At 39.2% G+C, this 25,592-nt stretch overlaps 1 long non-coding RNA gene across 1 annotated transcript in view; it reads left to right on the forward strand.

The window, feature by feature from the left end:
- Positions 1 to 25,592, forward strand: part of LOC149772799 (uncharacterized) — a 64,522-nt gene that overhangs the window by 16,964 nt on the left and 21,966 nt on the right. The window contains exon 2 of the long non-coding RNA XR_016417592.1: positions 2,562 to 2,651. This is a non-coding gene — a long non-coding RNA (uncharacterized LOC149772799). The remainder of the gene's footprint in view (positions 1 to 2,561; positions 2,652 to 25,592) is intronic.

The raw sequence follows: 25,592 nt of genomic DNA on the forward strand, positions 1-25,592 counted from the left end.
TGTGAGATTTTGACTGCAGTAATCAGATTAATTCCTGATGCAACTGGTGGTTTTTATACTGAACTAACTGCCACCAACCCCTAAATTCTACATTCATTTTTGACAAGAAATATTTTTCTGTGACAAGGCAGCTAAAAGAATCAGTATGTGCCTTATGCATGAATAAAGTTCACTAGTACTATAACAAATTAGCATACTTTTCATCACCCCTCAACCATCTAGATTTTTAGATATTTACCTCTGTAGCAGACACATAAATACGTAAGCCAAGTTGACAGCTCATTTACAGCCCAAGTTACGCATTTGATCTCCAATGCAAATCTAACTGTGACAGGCAGTCACCAACAAGCCAACCTATTTCCAAACCTAACTCAAAGTAAATCTGAACCACATTATAAATTTAGCTTATGTGTGAATTTATAAATGCCAGGCTTGTGATAATTACGTTCATGCCTTCTACCTTAAAAATTAGGGAGGTGTCAAAATACGAAACTATCCAGTGAGACCTTAGTAATCTGCATAGATAAGAAGCTTCTTTTGAGATAACTAATATACATAATGCACCGGCGAACGTGCTAAGGAAACGGAAGAATAATAATAAGAAGAATGCATTTGTAACAATGAGTAAACAAAGAAACATACATTGAATTACCACTTAACATTACTTTTTTCTTGTAACCTTACATCAGTATCACTATGTATTATGATATCACTTTCTTTCTTTAAATTTAATTAGTAAACTAAAAAAATTAAATGACATTAATAATTAATATGCTGACATATATCAAGAATGCTGACTTTAAATAAGACATATTCAAAAATCAAATTTAAAATTATTTACAATCAACTTGAAATTAAATATTTACATTCATTTAAACATGCACAATTTTAATAATTTTAAAATTGTAGACTGAAATAAAATAAGTTCACTTACTGGTTTGCGATTTGTCTCACAAGATAACATTCAATGATAACAAAAGAGTAAGTATTAACACTGCATTACTCATTAACAAGTCCTAAAACAGTATTTATCATTTTGTACATGATGAGGTTACTGTAATTAAAAGGTTGCATGAAGAAACAACATGGGAATTTCATAAGGTGCAAACATGTAACATGTCTAATTAAGGTGAGTGAAGACATTTGTATAATCTTTATTATCACTTGTTTATAAATAAAATTATCATGCTTAAACATGAACCAATTATTCCTCTTTTTAATCCACTTTAATTGAATTTGTTTGCTTTTGATGTCAGGACAAGTAGGATCAATTAGGAAATAAATAATTAAAATCACTTGTTATGAATAAATACCCTTAACGTATTTGTAGTATAAATTATATATTTTTAATGAAATTATGTTATTATTATTATCATTATTATTATTAGTATTATTATTATTATTATTATTAATTAATTAATTAATTAATTAATTAAAACATATTAGTTAGGATTGGATTAATTAAATGCGGAATGAATTACCCACTGAACTTAGACACAAAGACACAGTGATCACATTCAAGAGTGTTCTCAAAACTCACTTATTTCGACTGCAAGAACAAACTTAAAGACCTAATAATGTTTCCTACTTTAAATATTCTCAGCATGGTTATGGTTGTTTTAATATTTTCTAATTTCATGGTGTTTGTTTTTGTGATCATATCATTATGGGTTTTTTTTATCTTATAGTTGTTGTCTAATGTTGTAAAGCGCTTAGAGCTTCTAAAGATTAGGCGCTATACAAAGTCCTCATTATTATTATTATTATTATTTTATTATTACTGAATATAATCATTTGGGATAATGGAGAAATTCTGCCAGTCATTAAATATTTATTTATGCAAATATGCAAATGAATCTGGTTGAAACTTTTGTTTTCATTGGACATTGTGTTTTTTTTTAAAATAACGTTGACATTGAGACTTGTGCTTCTAGAAATTTAGTATTATGTTATCAGACCGGTAGTGTATATACTTTAACCATTACTAATAATTGTATGTTTCATTTCAGCGCTGGTTAGGGACTAAATTCTGAGTACTGACTTAATGTTAACTCAGATGTAAATATTAATCACCTAGATTTTCTGATAGTTACAAATAGACTTGGTACCTCAACTCCGATGTAAATATTAATCACCTAGATTTTCTGATAGTTACAAATAGACTTGGTACCTCAGCTCAGATGTAAATATCACCTAGACTTTCTGATAGTTACAAATAGACTTGTACCTCAACTCCGATGTAAATATTAATTACCTAGATTTTCTGATAGTTACAAGTAGACTTGGTACCTCAACTCAGATGTAAATATCACCTAGACTTTCTGATAGTTACAAATAGACTTGGTACCTCAACTCCGATGTAAATATTAATCATCTAGATTTTCTGATAGTTACAAATAGACTTGGTACCTCTTTATGCAATTAAATGTGACCTCTGCTTTATGTTGGTGAAATAAATTATGTAAGGTGGGTATGTTTTGATTCCTTTTTGTTTCCACCAATGGTCTGCAAGGTGTTTAGACATCTAATGCAAAATGTTTCTTTTTCTTTCATTTGTTCAGTGATCCAATAAAGGCAGTGGGCAATTTCGGAAGGATTACATCGAAGGTAAAGTGAAATGCTGCGTTACCAGATTACATTCAGTTTATTGGGTAAGTTAATCAGAATGACGAATGTTGATTTGGATGTTAAGGTTTTTGTTTCTTGAACACACTGGATACTGCACTTTTTCTGCAATCATTCAGGTTCAGTTGTATGGATAACACTCCAATTTCATGTATTTGAATGCAGTTAAAGCAAGTTTTGGTCTGAATTTATATTATGCAAGTTAGAGGCATCATTTGTCTCAATAGCAATGTAAGGAGCATTGTTGACAGCACTTTGATTTTAGTTTACTTTTATAACATCAATTTTTATAGTTTAAACTGCTGAAAAAAATTAGTTTTGTTTATCAGTGTTCAATGTTGCTTCATTACAAGGTATATATTTATGGGATACTTTTTGTCTTAGTATTATATAATCGAAAAATTAAACTAACGTTTGAAAAATCTACTACATTTCACAGCATTTTAGAGAGAAAATTGGCGTGGTTCTAATAAATGGATGATCTATTTTGAACATATACATTAGTAGTGAAGGGGGCATTATAGGGACAATGGAAATTAGCATTACAGACCCCCCCCCCCCCCCCGGGTCACTATAGGGACTATGTAAATTTAACATGGGGAAAATTGCTGGGTCACTATAGAGACAAGGGAATTTAACATGGGGGAATAGAGTGTGGGTCTATCTAGGAACAAGGGGAATTTAACATGGAACTATAGTTTGGGTCTCTCTAGGGACAAGGGGAATTTAACATGGGAATAAATCGTGGGACTGTCTAGCGTCAATGGAAATTGAACATGGGAAAAATTGTTGGGTCACTCTAGGGACAAGGGGAATTGAACATGGGAATAGAGTGTGGGTCTGTCTAGGGACTAGGGGAATTTAACATATGGAAATTGAACATGGTAGGTCTGTATAACGTCAAGGGGAATTGAACATGGTGGGATTGTCTAGGGACAATGATGGTAGAGGGTCAAACACAACAGAGACAGAGACATACATACACTAGTACAAGCGTGAGATTTATATATAAAGCATTACCAAGACCTGAAATCTTGCTGGGGTGTTCAAAAATTTGCATAAATGTAACGATGCTATAAATAGCTACAATCAAGGAAATGCTCAACGACAAAATGGATGTGACTAAAAGTAACGCTAAAATGACGAAATTGTCCCAGAATTTAAAGGAAAATAAACATATCCCCGAAAATTAAGTTACAATGGTTTAGACTAAAATGGATAAAATTAGTAACTACTTACAATATCAACTTGTGTGACGATCGTGGATAAACACATGTATCTATTTATAGCTATAATCAGCTAAAATTCCTATGAAATCCCACTATCTATTTATACTACAACTTGTGGGTTATTCCTTTGGAAAACCCCACTATCTTTTTATAGCCTCAGCTTGAGTGACGTTCCTGTTTATGAACTCTAGTACATATGTATAGCTACAACCTGTGGAAAACCCCCAAGTCCATATTTATAGTATCAAAATTTCCAGCGTCAGTGACGTCACTGTACTGGAAACTAGGGGATAAATGGCAACAGTGTTGCAAGTTTCTGACCTGAATACGCGCTACTGTAGGTAGGTAGGTAGAATGTATTTGATAGGGATAAAGGGAGTTTTATAGGGACAGAGACCAATACACACACACACACACACACACACACACACACCACAGAGAGAAGAACAAAAAACAAACCCCAAATATACTATCCACACAAACGTAAGCGAACGCATACAAACCCCAAATATACTATGCACACAAACGTACGCGAACGCATACAAACCCCAAATATACTATGCACACAAACGTACGCGAACGCATACAAACCCCAAATATACTATCCACACGTCTCACGCGTACAAACCCCAAATATACTATCCACACAAATGTACGCAAACGCATACAAACCCCAAATATACTATCCACATAACGTCGCTAACTCATACAAACCCCAGATATACTATCCACACAACGTCGCTAACGCGTACAAACCCCAAATATACTATCCACACAAACGTACGCGAACGCATACAAACCCCAAATATACTATCCACACAAACGTACGCGAACGCGTACAAACCCCAAATATTCTATCCACACAACGTCGCTAACGCATACAAACCCCAAATATAATATCCACACAAACGTACGCGAACGCATACAAACCCCAAATATACTATCCACAAAACGTCGCTAACGCATACAAACTCAAAATATGCTATTCACACGGAAGGGAGGGAAAACAAAACCAAATATACTATCCATACAAACGTACCCGAACGCATACAATTCCCAAATATACTATCCACACAACGTCGCTAACGCGGACAAACCCCAAATATACCATCTACACTCGGGAGGAAGAAGAAAAAAACAACCAACTATACGATTTACATAACGTACGCGAATACACACACACACACACACACACACACACACACAGGGAAGAGGAAAAAAGCAAACCCCAAATATACTATCCACACAGAAGGGAGATAATACTAACCCAAATATACTATCTACACATGGAAGAGGAAGAATGCAAATCCCATACCTACTATCCACACGGAGGTGAGATGTAAAAAAAAAATAAACCCCATATCTACAATCTACGCAGAGGGAAGAAGAAATAAATAACCTAATATACGCTATCCTCAAAGAGGGAAGAGGAAAAAAGCCATAATATACTAACCACACAGAGGGAAGAAGAAAAGCATTATACACTATCCACACGGAGTGAAGAAATAACCCTTTATATATACTATCAACATAGAATGAAGAAAATAACCCATTATATTCCATTAACACAGAGTGAAGAAGAAAATGTTTTTTGAAAGCACCTAAACCCTCACCTGCAATGACCAACTCTGCCAAGCACATGCACCCCACCCCACCCCAACACTACAAAACCCATTTAACCCGTTATTTTATGGCATCAGTGTCTGATTTAGGAAACATCAAGACACAAAATGATGGATGAATAGACTGACTAGTGTTTACCGACTTGCATGCCTAAAGAGCGTGCGTGAAGGAAAACATCCTTTCATTTCAATTCTAACTAAAACATGTTCCAGAGGGATAGAGAGAGGTGAAAGAGCACAATTTCATAAAGTGTGAGTAAAAAACAAAACACGTCATCCTTATTATAGAATGTCAAGACTAAGAGACACTTACGTTTTCTTTCTGGTCTATTCTCTTTTAGAAGGTAGTGTGAAATTTCACATCAGGGCCAACGCATCGGCTCACATTGTCAATTTTTCCATTTCCATGTCTTTACTGGCACACGTTCTTCATCATCTTCAATTTCTTCTTCTGAATCCCTCTCCTCAGTTTCGTTTTGTTTCTGTTTCTTCTCTTTACTCGTAGGGCACTCTGAATCCCAGTGTCCTTTCTCCCGACAGCGATATTAGGCATATTGACTTTTGTCTCTCTTTCTTAGACGAAGCAGGTATTCTGGAGATAAATACCCATTACCTTTGCAGATATAGCAAACTTCATCAGCACTTACACACCTTCGTATGACTCTCATCAAATCAACGACCAAAAGAGTAAGTTTTGTTGCCACTTTCGCCTGTGAATTGTGCTTTCGTATGACTTTTAGCAAATATTTGACCAGCAGGTCGATCTGTGCTGACTCTTCCATCTTCTTGATCGTTTGAGAGTGGAATGAATACTCTGACGCTAAGACACTCTCCCTATGTACAGGGACCTGCTGCGTATGAAGCCTAGTCAAATGTAATTTTGCAATAAGATGAAACGATTTCATTGATAAAGTAAAAGGCAATGACGTGCCGTGTCGCCTCACACAAGAGCTGAAGTGTTAGCTCAAATCCGTGTCAGCGATTTCGAAGACGACATAACTGAGCTTTCATCAATGTTCTCCACATATGCCACAAAACCACGAGTCCTGCTTCACGCCAAAAGAAGTTTCGTTCAGTCCGTAAAATATAGTATCACATCTGAGAAACGCAAAAGCGAACTTCCAGAAAACTGAGAACGACGACTTACACCTACAACGTAAATGTACGAGTTCAAGTAGTGCGTAAAACGTAGTTAAATTAAATTTTTATAGTCAAGACGAAACGATCTCTTTTCGAACAAGAAAGCAGACACCAAGCGACAATGGCGATCCGTGTCACACAACACTTTTCAAAATGTACATTATCAGAGGTTTGTTCTAGAGATCTGCACGGTTAAATTAAATGTTGATGTATTTTGCAATAAGACGGACACAATTTCCATGGGATTGCCCATGGTGCGATTGTTCGTGCATTAGTTTAATTTTTAAAAATATTTTTTTTATATGAATCGCCTATAGGATAGACTCGGTAAAGCATGGCCATTCTCGTCACTGTCTGAATAGCTACTCAAGTCAATTCGAAGCGAACGCGGTAAGAAAATAAGTATAGCCAATGAAATGGCTTACAACGGGTGATGCATTGTTTTGTTCTAGGACTGTGTGGCATAATAATCCCTATGTTCTTGCGTTGTTACCATTACAGTGCAGACAGACTGAAATGTGAACTTATAAGCCCTCTTTGTGTTTGTTGTACCATTTCTTCTTACCACATCAAAATACTGAGCGTCACAGTATAGGTTCGCGTTTTCGAGCTGACCATTTTTTTATATCTCACTTAAACATTTTAACATAAACACTCACACTCACATCGGTAGAGTCAGAACAGACGTGTTACAGTATTGAGGGGCATGTTATCTTTTTTTTTTCTTCAAACTAATAAATTTGGGGTTTGTATGAAGTAAAGAACCGAAAGTACAGTGAAACTCAAGGATGTTGACCCAATCTGTCTGTCTATTGATGCGTGTATTTACTTAAGAAGAAATATGACCTCTAAAACACAAAGAGATACGGCAAGCATGATTAGATTAAACACAACGATGTTTTCCTTCACGCCCGTGTAATTTAGAGTTTCAATCGTCTTTGAAGACAAACTTGGTCTCCTTTTGTAGGGCTTGAAATAATAAAAGAAACTGAAAAATCTTAAGCACTTTGCTTATAGATAATTTCATCAACAGACTAAACAACATAAATACCGTTACAACAATAGAAAGCCTTAAATCTTCTATCAAAAAGAAATGCATCAAACAAATTAAAGATTAACGATAACTAACCAATGAAACCAAATTTAACAAAGGCAATGACATGTGAAGAAATCCCTCTCACTTTGGAAAGGTAGGCGAATGTATTCTGTCATGCACCATCAACTTGAAAAAAATTATAAACAGAGAGAAACCGGAATTCAAAATTCAGTTGTTTTTTCCTTCAAAATTGTTTCGTTTCTTTTTTTCTCTTTTTGGAACAAATCTAAGCACTAATATAGAATGGAAAAGGGAAAATGCACATACAAGTTTTGATATTTCTGAAAAAATGAGGGGATATTACTAACGTTCATAACCACCTATATATGCTTAGACTTGTCTGTGACTTATCCACAAAACAAGATGTACATATTTCTGGTCAAGCTGCAAGTGTGTGCGTGTTTTTGAAAATGGTAAAAATTGGATATACAATTTTCTCGTGACACTTATAAAGTGAAGAGTCTGTGCAAGTGTCAAAAGCCAAAGTCATATAAGTTTTGTATTTTGTACGGCTTGTAAAGATTTCCACTTTAGAAAATGTGAAGTATCACAAGTTATTATCACAAACCGAAGTGGAACATAGGGGCTTGCAAGAAAGAAAATAACCCAGACAGTTGGTGTCATCAAGAGTGCTTGAGACGGTACCCGAACTTGCTTGCTTGCTTACTTGAATTAAAGTGATTTTCGCTCTAATGGAGCATGTATCACTGGTTTAATAACGCACCGCGTGATTTTTAATTACTCCTGGGGAAGGAAAAAGAGCCTCATCCCCCAGGCTTTTATGTACTCACAGACTATTTTTAAATTTAGCCACTTAGGTGTAGGACTAACTAGTCCTTAACAACCTGACTGAAAGGCTTTAAACATGAGTGGGAATTGTCTCACCACACACTCATTTTTCTGTCCGAGCGTGGTAAAGGATGGAAAAGGTGCTCAGCAAGACAGCCGTGGATGTTAAGTACTCACCACAACGCTAGCCCGTACTTATTTCAAATCAAGTCGTGTCACCAAAAAATACGACGTGTACGACATCAAAGGCATTATCAAACTCAGAAACCATAAGGTGGGCAAACGACGTGTCAAAGAAGTCAAAGTACGTTGGAAAGGATATCCGCCCAGTTTTCATTCTTGCATGGACGCTTCGCACGTCATCGGCTATAAAAAGAAGTGACCATCATTCCCTTTCACACAGATTCAGCTACTGCGATCACTCCTTCACCCAATTCTTCTCTGCAAGATTTACAAAAACAACCCTTGTGGGTGTGGTATGGAGAACGTGTGCCTAAAACGCAAATCGTCTTTTTCTGCCAAACCTTCGTGGTGTATTGTGTCATCGGTGGAGCCATTGCCGATTTGAGTTTGCAACAAGGAGACAAACAGTTGTGGACCATTGTATTGAGCAGTTGCATCGCTTACCTGCTTCCTAATCCCTCCCTGAAATTCTCCTCGAACGGGAAGAACGGGAATCTTGCGTCCAGTGTCAGTCATCACTCTAACAACAACAACAACAACCCCATTTTGGGCGGAGACACGCATCTGACTTCCAGTAAACCCTCGGACAGTCACAGAACTCTGGAATTATGAACAATAACAACCAATTTTACTTAACCTTACCCAGTGACAGTTCTATGGAGGTGTTTCCCAACAACACTTTGTGCTGTTACACGGTCAAGTTACCTCAAACCATCCAATTAGATTACGAAGCCCATTGGGAAGTGGCTTTGGTGGAAATCATTAACCCAACACAAATCAAAAACATCACCGAAAAGCAAAACACTTTCCAGGTGGAAATCCTGAATGCCCAATTGGAAGAAGAAATCACTAAAATCGGGTTTTTAGGAGACACATGGTCAGCCAGCAATCCAGCCTTCATTATCTACACCTTGAAAAATCCTTCAGGTTATTATTTTAGTGGTGAACATTTGGTGGACACTATTGCGGACAGGTTCAACTTAGCCTTTGGCAAAGCACTGAACAGAGCAAAAAAAAGTGTGAAGATTGAGTACCATAAAGTGGCTCATCGTCTCATGATCAAATTTCAAGATACGGACACATTGTCTCTCAGGTTCAATAGTATTTTGTTTGAAATTTTGGGTGGACATGCAGAAATGGTCGCAAACAAATTGAGCCCCAAGGTCAACAGTAATATGGATTTTTACAGAGCTTTCGGAAACCCTGTAGAACTGAACCAAGGACTTAATTTGATCTTTGTGTATTCCGATGTGGTGGAGTACAACGTGGTGGGACACACCTCTGTGCCGTTACTGCGTGTCATTCCTTTCAAAGTGGATAGTACCACAAACAATGACCAGGAAGGTGCAAACACCTATCACGTACACCGTGAATTTGTACATCCTCACTATTTGCCCGTCGGTAAGTCGTATTTAAACACTGTCAACATTGCTATAAAAGGAGATCTGGGACAAAATATTCCATTCTCCAAAGGGAAAGTTACAGTGAAACTCCATTTTCGAAAACGGTTCTCTAACGAATTATAAGTCAAGACAGCGACGAGTGACATTTTCACCCTATAAAATCCGGCCAGATGCGTGTGGAATTTCAGTTTGCAGAAAATCTACTCGCAGATAATACGTAAACGTCATCCTGTATGCTGAATTTGACAATACGATATAAACCAACAGTTTGAGAGAAGTCATTCTACACTATTAGACTTTTATCAATGTTTATATAGTAGGGATTCTTTGGACATGGAATTTGAAGATCCTGAGGAAGGAGAACCCCAAGACAAAGACGAAGAAGTCATCATGATGAAGTCTAGATGGCCAGAACACGAATCACATTTAGTTTCCTGTTATGCTATAGTCTTGACAGAAAAAAAATTAAGGAATTGATCAAGAAAGATTGCTATGGATGTCATAACGATCATCCCAGTCAAATTCAACACAATAAATGCCTGATGCTGAGTCAAGAAGAAAAATTGGACGAATATCTGGACGAAGCTTGGAGTCTCATCTCGGAAGAAGACGTGTTACAACAGTGGTATAAAGGCTTGCGTGAACATTATTGTCTTCCATTAACAACTCAAGAGATCCATCGCATCGAAGCTCACTTGGATCAGAGTTGAGAGACAAGGCGAAGAAACGGTTACTTTTCAGACATTTTCAAGCAAAAAGTCAGGATCGAATTGATGACTTATTATTACCTGTGAAGAAAAAAAAACACACAAATGGATACCTGGGAACTTTATTACCTTTTGAACCACAGTTCGTACACTGCTTCTTGGAATCCTGTCGTCTGTGCTAAAGATGAACTCCCTCATCGCAAACTTCAAGGCCATCAAGCTTATGTGATCAACACGGACGACAGTCATCTCCCAGGAACCCACTGGGTAGCCGTCTACTTTCCTCAAGAAGGATGTGTGGAACATTTCGATTCCGGATTGCCCCCTTTGGAAGACGATATCATCGACTTTATGAGAAGAAATGCTCAGACCACACGATTCAATAATGTGAAATAACAAGGCACAGATTCCTTGGTGTGTGGACAATATTGTGTGTTTTTTCTGCATCATCTTAGTCTGGGCTATTCTTTACAACATTTAGTGACTTATTTTGATCGTCATTCTTCTAGAAACGATGAGAAAGTAGATCGATGGTTTTGTGACCAGTATGCTTATCTTTTGTCTCTAACTAGGAAACGTAGTGTCTGTCCATCAATGGCCTAATGACTTCCAACAGTGGAAATCACAATTTCATTCATAACGTGTTGTCAGCCCTGTCCAAAATAATGTGTGAGTTGAAAAAAATGTTTGTGATTAGAAACAAATGTTTGATGTTATATTGTTGGATTATTGTTAAAAAATGTTAGAGTTGTTTGTTAGTGTTAAGTAATTTGGAATAAAAATGTTGTGTTTTGAAGAAAAAAAATGCCTTTTTGGTTTGTTTAACCATAGGTATCCTGATTTATGCTCTTTGACTTCTCTCTATCCCTCCCATAACACTGTTCGAACGGTTCGACTCGAAAACCGTGTAGTAATGATTTCCTTCACGTCCACGCTTTGAAAATAAAAACGGGGCAGTCTCCAGTCTGCCCATCCATTGTCGACTCATCTTCCTACGAAGATGTGCTCAATATTAGCCAAGTTGAACGAAGCCTATGTGAATTTGCAGAGGGTCATGACAAGTCTGATACCGATACCTGAAGAGATAGACAATATCATAATGTTGAAAGTCACTGAAGAGCTGAAAGAAGAGCTCTTCAAGGAGGAATTCAAGGAGGAGAAAGAACAATGGACGGAGAAGTACAGACTTCATAAACAGCAGAGAGAGCAGCAACAGCAGCAGCAGCATGAACCTGACAGAGGCTTTGTCAACAGTTGTATCGACACCAAAGAGTTCTTCTTCTCTTTCCGAAGAAGCAGACCTTATCCTGTGAGAAAGCCTGTCGTCAGAGGAGGCCGCCATCTTATAACCTAAGCGATCGCCATAGCTTCAAGGCCCCCCCCCAAAAAAAAACAAATTTTCAGGGCTACCCCATACTCTCGAAAAGAAATAACATTCCATTGCCTATGATATGTTCGTCAGTTAGAAGAAAAAATACAGAAGTGACTCTATCAGCACATGATTTCTTTATCTTGGTTAGAAAGTGTGACTCTAAGTTGTTCGTTTCCGTCGCTTATCAAAATTTTAAAAATAGTAATGTTCTGTAAAAAGTGAGTGAGTGTTTCTTTTAGGTCTGTGCGTTTATTTTTGTTGGTGATAATATGGATAATGTAAGTTCGGGTACAACGAAATTAAAAGAATTAGGCCCAGAACTCGGTGTGGAGGGAAGAAATATACGCAACAGCAGCGGGAGCAAGAAATGCAGACCTAGCCAGTGAACACTCCACCCACCTCGAGAACACAAATAGCATCTAGTCAACAGCCGACTATACCTAACAAACAACCCGTCCCGGAAAGAGTGGTGGCAAAACAAAGGGCCAATTATGTTAGACAAACGGTATGGCAAACTCAAATGTAATTATCGGAGGCACTACGTTCTTTTCTCACTCCAATACTACAGGCAATCTCAGCTGAAAGAACAACCACAACAACAATAACAGCGACAGACACCATAGCAGCGGATTTGAAACTATCTACCTCAACTGAAGAATTAGTATCAGAACCAGAAGAGGAAATTGAGGCGGTTGAGGAGGAGGAGGGGTACGCTGAACCTCGTTGAGAAGTACACCGAAATAGGGCTAGATCAAGCATTGTATGACGTCAACAAAGCAGGGCAGTTTATTAGAGCCATACAATACGTTGCCTACAAATCTCTAGACACCTTTAAACCAAGACCTTCTCAATGGGGATTAGGGGTCAGAGTTCTTCCCCAATTCTACAGACAAGCCTGCACTGGATACCCCCTCAGTCAACTGGTAGAAGCCGCAGCAGCAGAGGGGCTGTACAGACCGAAACTTTTTGCACAATAAACCCCTCCAGGAAACTATTCCTCGATAGAGGGCTTATTTCGACGAAATAAACCCTTCTATTCAGAATACAGGACAAAAAAAAATGTCCCCCGAAAACTCGAAGAGTTTCCAGGGACAAACTCGTTGAGTTTGCACTGACAACTTGGGTTACTTCAATAAATCTGAAACAGTTTCCGTGGCGGGGTCGTTATTGAAAAATCCATGGGTCGGGTCCATCCCCTCTGCTGCTCTGGGAAATGAGTTTCCAAGGAAAAACATTTTTATGTTGCAAATAGTGTATCAAGTCCAATACGGTATCTTGTTCTGGGATCGTGTAAATTTATTGTCACAAATCCGTGAGGTTTTCTTTGAGCATGACTGAAGAAATTTTTAAATTTATTTAAATCCATATCGCCACCACACCAGGTTTGATGAATATTTCTCAGTGTATGTGTATCAACTCCATTGAATATCGCAAGAAGATTACAATTATCCCTGATTACTTTAGGAATTTGTGTATAACGCTGAGTAACATAAATCACATCAGTGTTTTTGTGACGTCCCCGGGAAAATATTCTTGCGGGATTTTTTTGCTTGTCCAACATAACATCATCATACACTACTAGGTTGTTAATTGATTCATCAAGATCCTCGACGCTGGGGGCTTCTTCGATATCAGTGATAAATTCAACAACATCCTCACCGTCTTTACTCAGCGCGCTTGCACTCTCATTAAAATCTTTTATAACGTTATAGCATCGTTGATCATCTACAGATGGAGCTATCAAATACAGTTTATCCCATTTCATCCACTTCATTATCAAGTTCAGCAACAGCTGTGTTTTACCTGAACCGGATGGCCCAATTATAATCGCGCGGATAGAGTTTGGTAGCACTGAATTATGCTTAACTGGCTCTTTCTTTTTTGTCGCAGAAAAATCTGTAATTTCCATTTGTATATAAAGAATAATAATTATGGATCTATATTGTGTGAAGTGTAAGGCACGAACCCCTACGAATGATCTAACAACCATTACAACAAAAAATAACAGACAAGCACTTTCTGGTAAGTGTACGCGATGTGGCACAAAAAAATTTAGATTTCAAAAAAAAAGCGAGAATTTAGCGGAGGTGACATTGCAGCCAAACTTGGAAAGCTCCCCGGAACTCCCTGGGCAAAGTATCCCGGAGAAAAACATCTCCCAGGATACAATTACTGCGGTCCAGGGACCCGACTAGATATCAGACTTGATGAACAATCTAAACCAAAACCGGGAGAGTATCCGATAAACGCTATCGACGCAGCGTGTCACATACATGATGTTGCTTATCGAAGTAAAGATCTACAAGACAGGCATATCGCGGATGTGAAATTAATTCATGCACTAAGCGCCATAAAAAATAAATCATTTAAGGAGTCACTCGCTAATTGGTTAGTAAGATCAGCGATGAAATCTAAATTAGTATTAGGCGCTGGATAATTAAATAAAAATGCAAGCGATTTATTATTCCCCAATCGGATACTGGAGAGGTAACTCAGCAATTAATAAACTCGCCAACGCTGCATCAGTAACACGCGAGGTTGCCAAAAATTGGCTATCAAAACAAGCAATATGGCAAATCTACTTACCACCACCTCGACAAATCAACTTTGCACATTTTGATGTTAGTGTGCCCAATGAAGTTCATCAGGCTGACATACTATTCCTGCCTCATGATACTGTCCGTAGAAAAATATACAAATACGCGCTAACAGTAGTTGATGTTGCCAGTAGATACAAAGAAGCAGAACCGTTAGCGACTAAAACAGCGTCCGAAGTCGCCTCTGCGTTTAAACGAATTTATCAACGAGGACCTCTAAACTGGCCACGATTATTACAAGTTGATCCTGGCAAGGAATTTCAGGGCGCGGTGTCATCACTGACAAAGCAGCATAACGTTACCATACGACGAGGACATACTGAAATTCATCGGGATCAGGCAATTGTTGAGCGATTTAATAGAACACTCGCTGAGAGATTATTCGGATACCAGTACGCGAGGGAATTCATTTACGATACGAGATCTCGTGAATGGGTTGCAAGACTGCCAAACGTGATAGCCGCACTGAATAATGAAATTACCAGAACAACAAACATGAGACCTGTAAATGCAATCACAAAAAAATATATACCCCGCGTCAGTGAACGCGGACAACAGCAACAAAATGTTTCAACGCAGCCAGGGACGCTAGCGTCCCCACTGCTGGGTAATGTCACCGTTAGGTATTTATACGAACCAGGCGAACTAGAAGGAGGAAAAAAAAGAGCAACCGATCCCACATGGAGTGTTACTACACATAAGATATCCAGCATAACCAGATCAACTGGGAGAAACGCAATCTACAGATTAGATTCGACTGCTCCTCAACGCGGATTTAAACGCGAGCAACTTCAGGTGATTCCCGAGGATACACAATTACCACCCCGATCACTAAAGTGATCCGCACTGAAGTGATTCAATCATTTAAATAACTGCAGCAACACCTCTGCGTCGGTTACACTCAAGACAGGTCAACATCACATTTTCACGTGTATGACCGCGACTGCTATCTATTCTATCTACGGTGAATTGCCTTGGGTCGTTTTTCGAATACTGCCACAGCAATAAACAATTACAACTCGCACAGTGATTATTCTGCTGTTGTTGTAATTGTATTACAAATTCAACATCCAAACTTTGTTTGGGATCAAACTCTCTACCATTTTTTTTGTCGCTCTGTTTGTAACCGGCTAATTTCTTTCTTATTGTGTCATCAGCGATTGAGCTGTCGTTGACAACATCATCTAATACAATTCTTCGTAACTGACCTATCCTTCTTACTCTTGACACGGCTAAATAAACTAAATTTGACCACTCGATGCGATCATCAACAATCCAAACTGTTGTATCTGAAATAGTTAGTCCCTGCGAACTGTGGATGGTCATAGCGTATCCTAGCGTCCACGGGGATTTGCTCATTTTCAGTGCCTGTTCAACAGCATCAACATCAACTGTGACAATATCATTTAATACTAAATTCTGTTTCTCCGGACCCGACGCAGTCAGGCGCCCTGGAATATCAACATCAATATTCTGCAATCGCGTATCAGCTGGTCTATAACACAACGGCACTGGCAACATGGGAAATTTCTTCTGATGTAACTGAAATAACCGCTGCTGAAGTGTGTCCCTGACTATCTTTCTACTTGCCACAATTAAATCACCTGGTTTCCACGTTTCCCAAAAGTCGCTCAGCGAAGTCTCTGGAATTATTTCACGCATTATCTCACACTGGACTTTATTGGTTTGTAGCCTGATCAGTGCCTTAAACTCTTTCAGCGTTTCATCGAGTGCTCTAACATCGTTAGTTATTTCCTCATAATAATCTACAAAAGTTTTCAGCCACTCGTGTGGAGATTCACCTGTAAATGGGGGTGGTTGACCATGATCGCCGCACATCACCACTGCGGTATTTTTCTTTAGCAGCCAATCCAGAAACTGTTTTAATGTATCCAACGGCACAGTGTCTATCTCATCCCAGATGATTTTCTCGGGAATATATTTCGTTCCCATTCGTTCAGGTGTCCACGTGCCGCCGCTGTATTTGAAAAAACTGTGATACGTGCACGCGTTAACATCCCGTTGTCTCATCTCCCTGGCAAGTCTGTGTGTGGGTGTTAGCACAATCATGTCAGAGTTTCTAAATAATTCAATCGCTCGAGTTGTTTTACCAGAACCACCAGGACCGTTCAGATAAACTGTTTTGTGTCTTGTAACAGGATCGTGCACCGGCGGCAACAACGAAGTTGCCCCCGACGAAACCATCGAAGATATTTCTGCGCTGCGATACTCATCCTCGATTTCAACATCAGCCGATTTACAATATCCGTGTAACATTTCATTCTTTATTCTCCACGAGCCCCACGATGGATCATCCGATATAACATTATCCAACAGCGCTGAGTGTTTTTTATCAATATAAAATGAATCCGTTGCAACTCTCACTGCGGCAACAGGGAATCTATTGATCATCGACAACAAATTTATGGATACATAAGCCAGCATCGAAGATCTCAAATGTATGTACTGAGATGATTCTCCGTCAATATAACTAAAAACAGTCCCTAGTTTTTCCCCGTTTGACAGAAACACATCTTTGCGGTTACAGAACATGTTGTTCGTGGCTGCATCAGCGACAATAAGATCCAATTCAGTCTTGTCCATGATTAATCGACTGTGATGTTGTTTATGATCATACGCTCCACCTTGAGTGAATTTCCCTATTATTCTTCGTCCTAGATCTTTTGCTGTGCTTTCATCATTTCTGAGTTTGCTTTTAAGTACTTCAGGAGCTTTCTTGATGATAGCGTCGATAGAAGTTTCTGGATATTCTCGTGACCAATCTTCGATGACTTCTTCTAACGTAACCGGCGTTGGAGTTGGCAACCAAACTTCGGTTTGACGACAATAACATATAATCGCTTCGCTGACCGTCAGCGACAACAGTATTCGACTGTCAAGCATGTATCGCAATAACACTATCGGTGCCCATCGCTTCTCAACGAAATGTCTGCCAAACCAAACATAACACACAGGATGTAAATCCTTAGCGAATTTAAACGACGACACACAAGCAAATCCGGTCAAGTCAAAATCGGGTAAAACACCGTTGACAGCTACTCTTGTCATGGTATTGCCAGCGTGGCCAAACCGTTTAAAATATTCGCTGCATTCTCCACGCCCAAGGAAACTTCCTGGATAACACGCCGTCATGTCCACGGATATCATACCGCGGTGATCATACTGAGTATTCCACAAACCGCCGTGTCCGTATTCGACACAGCTCTGCTGGATATCAGCAAGAAAACTTTTCGGAGTTGGTCTCCATGAATTTCGTTCCCGGGCTACATGCGCGACAACACCCGGGACAGTAAAACAGTGTGTCAGTAACGTATCAGTGTTGCCAGCATGATATTTTTCTGCGAGTTTTTTCATTTCCTGCTGTAACGCCATTGTTCTGTATATTTCCCCGTTGGGTCTCACAAACTGATCATATTCTCCATCTTCGCTACTTCTGAATAACCACACAGACACTGGATCGGTTTTACTTATCTGATAAATAAAATCAAACATGCTCCCAGAATTGCTTTGCAATTCCGGATAATACTTCACAACACGGTCTTGCGGAAATATCCTAACCGAGTCAGTCCAGGCGTGACTGTTATGATCGATAATAGTTATTGGTGTTCCACGGGAATTGTATTTACACTCATACAATACCTCACCGGTTAACGATGAAACCGTTATAGGAAATTTTAGTAATCGCTCTAGCTCAGCAACATCATTTATTGACGCTCCTTTATCCGCTACTCGTGTCGCCCACGCTGTTATTTTAGTTTGTCTTAGCGGTGTTAGGCCGTTTCCTCGCATTGCATTTTTAAAATGTTCCATTACTCGCTCAGCTACACAATTCAACACCGACACCTTCATCGGTTTGAGTTTATCAACGCGTGGTTTCTTCATCGGATAAATTCCATAAACAACTGCGGTCACAGGATACGCTCTGGCATAATATGGTATATCAATCCCAACAAGTACTCCCGGTTTTGAGTCTTTACTTAACAGAACGGTTTTTCCACGAACGCCTCTGGCATCAAGAACAGGGTCTAGTTTGTCTCTGATAATCCACGTTCCCTCGCCGACTCCAACAATAAATTTTATCTGTACGAAATATCTTCTATCGTCGAGATACCCAATTATGTTACGCGCGATTGTATCGTTCATGGTAGCATCAATGATACGGTCACGAGAAATGCTCGCGTTTCCGAGGATAATTTTATACGAAGACCACGTGTGTGCGGCACCATCACGACGAAACTCTTCTTTGGCATTCTTGATAACACCAATTACCTCTGCTAACTCTCTTCGTCGTGGATCAGCGGTTAACCGGTCAAGATCGAATCTAGAACCTGATATGGGTTTTATTCTGGATAGTCTTTCAAAACCCATTATTATAATTAAGACAAATATTTAAATAGACAAATATATTATATGATGAACCAATGCAAGTGGATCAAACTAAATTCATCAGCGCCGTGTAGCAAACCCTGCAGAGGCGAATACTGTGGACAACATGCTCAACAGGTCCGCGGTGGGAGTCTAGGACCGATACCGTGTATCAGATGCGGCATTGGAGTACGAGGAAAAACGCAATTATGTTCAGCGTGTGGTGGAAAACGCTATCGAGAACTAAAACGGTATTATGATAAAAAAAATCCAGACTGTGATAACGCTCTCAAATGCGAGCGTGATTACATAAATAAGTTTTCAGACAAATTATGAATTAGACAATGATTTGCTTATAGTATAATGAATCAAGAATTCGTCCGACATCCAACTATTCCAAATTATGAGGCAAACCGAGATGGCATAGTGAGAAACTACAGGCTGAGGAAACAAGTTGGTACAGTTGATAATGCTGGTTATTTAAGATTTACTGTTAGGAAAGGGAGGTATTTATGTCATCGTTTCGTCTATGAGGTTTTTAACGGAGAGATCCCTAAAGGCCTTGTCATTGATCATATTAACGGGAACAGACTTGATAACAGTATTGAAAACCTTCAAGCGATCACTCAGAGCAAGAATACCATACGAGGAAGAGTTAAATGTAAAACAGCTATAAGAAGAGCAGTGAAATCTGTGAATGTTGAGACTCGTGAAGAAATAATATTTCAATCAATGAGCGCAGCCGGTAGGTATTTCGGTATTTGTCCACCTTGTGTACAGCATGTCGCAGATGGGATCTACAAAACAGCATTTTCAAAGAAGCTCAAACAGAAGATTTCATTCTGTTATATAACTCTTATCGTTGACACAAACGACGATAACTCCTCCGAGAGTGTGTAACGCTTTGCAGAGTTGTCGTTGCTGGTCAGAGGATTTGCTCCCCCTAAGAAAGCCACCTTGATAAAATATTTTATCGAGTTCATAACATGTAATCATTTATTTACCGTAGAATATATATTTTTTTACAAACAATATCCTCGTTTTACTGAATATATCCGACTGTTTTGCTCTTCTGTGCTTGTTATATGACCGCGCTTAAGAAAACATACAATTAAAATATTTTAAACAAGTCCCGCCCACTGCTAGAGCGAATTTCCAACTCGCAAGTAACAGTTGGGTTATATACGAAATCGCTCCCTAAGACCTTTGGGTCTATCGAAAGTCAGCACGCGCAAGCAAAACCATAAATTTAATCCGCCAATGGCGGGTGTCTTTTGTGCACCATCCAATGGTCGATTCAATGGATGGTTTTGCTCTGCTGCTGACCGTAGAAAATGACCCACCTGTGTATGTTTGTGTCGTCATAGGATAAGGTCTTAGGATAAGTTAGGATAAGATTACATGTTCATTGTGCCTTTACTTGCTGTCATACTCGAATCAGAGGTTAAAGGTTGTCTGTTCTGTACCGTCTCTTAGGATAAGATTACATGTTCATTGTACCTTTGCTTGCTGTGATACTCGAATCAGAGGTAAAGGTTGTCTGTTCTGTACCGTCTCTTAGGATAAGATTACATGTTCATTGTACCTTTGCTTGCTGTGATACTCGAATCAGAGGTAAAGGTTGTTTGTGTTGTCAAATAAATGTTTGCCGGGCCTGCTAGAGAACTCGATCCTAGAAGCCAGGGCTGTCTCGTCTTGTAAATAAATGTGCCTCTGAGTCACTTGGCAGTCAGAGGGGTCCGTCCTTAGGATAAGTTACGTGTTATATGTTTGTCCTTGTCAATTCACTAAACACGTCCTCTTGAGCCTATAGAACGTTATTTGACGATCTAGAGGCTCTTGCAGGGGATAAAGTGTTTCGTGTTACATGTTGTATTGTCATGTCGGAAGCAGTCCTCGTGGGGTTCTAGAACGTTATTTGACGATCTAGGCCCTTGCAGGGGATAAATGTTTCCGACTGTCTCGTTTTGTTTTGGAAAGCTAGCGTTTCTCATGCAAAGTGTTTCTATTAAAAATATAAAAATATATAATAATATGAATCACGAAAATATAAATACCATACTTGTTGAAATTAAAGAATTACAACAGCGAGGTTTTAATATTTTACTAGACACTGAAACAATTATGTCAGATTTTGAATCCTTGAATGAGCTATCACGCTTGGGGAAGAACAATCTCCCTGCTCGTTATAGGTTCATTAAGGGTTTGCAAGATCGTGTTTACAGATCACTTGCCGGGATAACTGAAAATCAGGTATCTGAATTTATTCCACTGTGCCGTGCAGTTGAGAAGATTCGTCTTGGATTGTCACAAGAGTATGAGACTCGAAAATTAATTAGCACCAGGGTGAGACGGTTAAAAGGTTATATAAAGAATCTAGACACGGAAATGCCTTGCATTTCTGACAAAAATACTAGTGTTTCTGACTACGAGGCCGACAAGGAAGTATAAACCGCATAGCGTGTGACTCACAGCACAAAGTGAAAGTAGAACCTGAGAACGCTAGCGCCCCCCCCCCCCCCCCGCTTGGAGTGTAAAGCACATTTCCACGGGTAAAAAAAAAAGTGTATTATTTTTTTTGCCCTTGGAAACTCAAAGAGTTTCTCAAGTGAAGGGCGCTTTCAGATTTTCAGGATTTGCTTAAGCGTTTCAACATCAATACAGGAATGAGAATAGTTCATAATCTGTTCTCGTTGACACCAAACTATGATCATATGATTTTGCTGTAGCTCTGTTAATTGTGACGGAGTTAACAAGAAGTCTTCGTCACCATACACGTCAATAACTATTTTAACGGGGAAATACTGTTCTGGGAATGTCTGTATTTGAAATGCGGTTTTTATTGCCTCGTAAAGAATTTGCTTATCATGAATATGAACTCGTGCATGAATGTACTCGGGTTGATACATTATACACAACCGTTTTTTTTTAAATGCGTGCTAGCACTTTCAACGATAACTTATGCTGGTTTTGATAGGGTATTTGCACGATAAAATGACGAAAATGGATCAGTGCAGAAAAAAAAAACTATTATAAATATTATGGATCCCTTGAGTTAGGACTTCACCAGTAAGTTTATACTAACAGTCTCGTCACGCAGGTCCAACAAATTCCCCCTCTGGTCGGTGAGTTTGAAATTTATCGTTGACAACCACGGGTTATGACACCGTAGATAGACCGGATTGATTGGTTCTTGCACAATCAGAAAACCAGGGGGGTCTCTTGGTGTGAACGTATACAGGATAAGCCCCTGTTGTGCCGTCGTAGTATCTGATGCGCTGTAACTGCCATCGATGACGTCACATACAAGATTGACCGCAATAACATCTGTGATATTTACGATCCCGGGTGAGATGTGTCTGCCATCGGATGCTGTACTGTTGTCGTGCTTGAGAATAACAGGTTGTGGTTTTATTCGTTCGTACGCGGCAAGAATATCTTCGAAAGATTGATCGATGAGATCAGAGACTGATTTTCTCAGCTCGGGCACGTTATATCCAGGAAATTTAAAATCTGAAATATCATTCACTTGAATACCATATTTAATTGCAAAATCTGCTCTGGCTATCTGTCTATAATTATCATCGATATAGTCTTTAAGATCCAGTAAAGCCTGAATTATTCTTAGATTTATAGTTTCCATGGCCGATGCGAGTTTGTTTAGTTTTTCTATGGTTGTGATAATATTATCACGCGGACTTGTTAAATCAGAAATATAATCTTGGAAATATACTCGCAGGAGTTGTAGCTGTTGTTTATATACTAGATTGATCGGAATAAATAATTCAGATTCTATATCATCTAGACGGTAAACACGGAGCTCCTGCCCCCCCTTAACACGTGGAGCTTCTATACTCCAAGTATCGGGCATTAAAGTACTTTTTCTTGCTAGTAATTGATCTGCAAGGAGTAAATAATAATTGTACTCGAGGTCGTGTAGTGCTTCTTTATAGGTCATAAAATCCGATTTTTCAGGTTTTGGTGGACGAGGTTTAACCTCGGGGGCCTTTGGCCATCCTAATAATGTTCGGATTGAGCTGTTATAAATATCCACGGCGTATCCTGGCGTTGAGATTTCAATGACCGCAGACAGCGTTGGTTCATGAGCTGTTATAGATATTTTGGCTTCCTTGCCGGTGATTCGTTTTATTTGGCGTTGTATCTCATTATTGATTTCTTCGATCTGATAACTCCCAGTGGGAAGTGTAATTGTATTCCAGTCAAGTTCACCCTGTTCGCCGGAGTCGGCTTTGCTTTTCCCGAACACGAATGAATTATTTGGCTGCAGACCACCAAATGATGCCGACCTAACATTGGGCCAGCTGTGATACACACTGAGCTTTGCTAACGCGATTTCACTCACTGGAATTGGAGTTCGAAAATTAATACCGAATTCTGGTGTCGTCGAGGACACTGAGATCATTGTGGTCCTTACCGGTGTTGTGTTTGTGACTATTTGTTGAAGCAGTTCTATTGACATTATTTATTTGTTTAGTTTTCAAATAGTCATTGTACGCATCTGACATTAGTTTGAATTCAGAATCTGATATCGTAGCGTCGCTACTTTGCACGTCTAACGATGATGATATCAGCGATGATAATTTCTGATATGCGGTCGTGGCTGTATTTAATTTTGTCGTGTAATCGTGTAATTTTGTGTTAGCACATGATGATATTTTTTTTGCTATGATGCCGAAAACTTCAGCTGTTGTTGTGGCCGCGGAAACACAGATCGTGGCGGCGACTGCTGCAGTTACCGGAGTGACCGCTGATAGTATTGCTCCGGCAGATGCAACAACGGCAGATACTGAATAAACCATAATATCCAGCACTGTTATGCGGCGCTTGTATTTTTTTACTTTTTGACTAGTTACTTCGATGACAGTTTTTAACTCAGATTGCCACTCACGGACTTGATTGTATCGATATTGTTGAGCATCTGGCGTCGTTGACATTATTCAATTACGCGGTAACCAATTGAGGCGTTGCAGCGACGAATTCCAAACAAAACCAGTAAGATGTTGCTGTTAAACTATCGTCCTCGGCTTCAAGCATAAATGTTTCCTCGGTTCCGCTGTTTAGTATTACAGTGCAAACCCCGGAATACTTATCGGTGGAATGTCTCCAAGGATATGTTGTGAAGATTTCAAATTTAGCGGCTGAAAACACAGACAACCTGTAAACACCGGTGGCTGTTGCTGTATATTTGATAGTGTTATTTTGTCGTGACCATGTTGCGAATCCCGATGATACCGTGAATACGATGTTGGTGATATGCCCCGGAGTAACTCCAGTGGGAACTTTAATCAAACTGGTTTTGTTAACGATATCAGGAATACCCGATACGATATCCTGCTGTGTTTGTTTGATCGTGTTAATGTCGGTCTTTACATCAGCGAGTTTTACATCGACGACTGGAGGAGTCCCAAAGAACTTATCCACGACCTCATCAGTTTTTACGAAGTTTCTTCGAAATCTTGTAAACGCGCCCACGTGAACATCATGCTCTGCACGCAGCGTATTTAGTTTACCGTTGACGATGTCCACGTATTGTTTGTTTGACGCATCCTGGTCGGATTCGGGATTCGCTAACGCGGTTATTTTGTTGCCGCTCATGCTGAGTTCGCCTGTCATCGTGTCACCGGCTTTTTTCACACATTTATCAACACCTTTATCAATACTGTCTTTGATGCTTGCGATTGATATATTCGAGTCCTTGATCCGGCCGCCATCACTAAATGCAACGAAGTTATCCTTGGTAGCTCCAAGAACTCTGCGAATTATATCATTCCACTTAATGTTGCTCGTTCTTAGTTTTCCTTGCCTGTCTTGGAAAATAGCAACTTCATCTGGGTCAACTCCAGCTATATTCAAAAGATTATCGACTTCATCTTTGGTCGCATATTTTGAGAGATCAGCATCTGTGCTTGGTTTACCTCCTCGTGTGAAAGGTCTTCCGTAAATATCCACCATTATTCTTATTGCTGTTTTTCAAATGCTAGCATTTCTCGATGCGGTATATTCATACACTACTTTATGAGGAGGAGTTGCTGGATTTCTTGAGATTGCATCAAGAACATTTAAAACCTCCCTCCCACAAATGGGCGGATCAATTAATGTTTGTGTTGGTAACGTCGACTGCCACACTGGAACATTAGAAAATCTGCTGACATACTTGAGAAACTCAACTGGCGGTGCTAAACCGTACGAATCAAAATAGATAATTCCACGTGGATCGATCGCGTAAGCAACCCAGTGACCATCTTTGTTGTCGAGATTGATAATGCCAGTTTCTGGATTATTCGGTCGTTGCGGTAATTGATCTCGCATAAATACGCCTCTGAAATGTTTTACACGCAATTTTTTAACAGCATCGAGTAAATCAAAATTGCTCAACGGCGTTAGAATTTTTTTGGATACCATGATGGTGGAGTTCCTGGTAG

This window comes from Sinohyriopsis cumingii, unplaced genomic scaffold, assembly GCF_028554795.1.
Source record: "Sinohyriopsis cumingii isolate HCF-2022 unplaced genomic scaffold, ASM2855479v2 utg001176l, whole genome shotgun sequence".
In the NCBI taxonomy this organism is placed as follows: Eukaryota; Metazoa; Mollusca; class Bivalvia; order Unionida; family Unionidae; genus Sinohyriopsis; species Sinohyriopsis cumingii.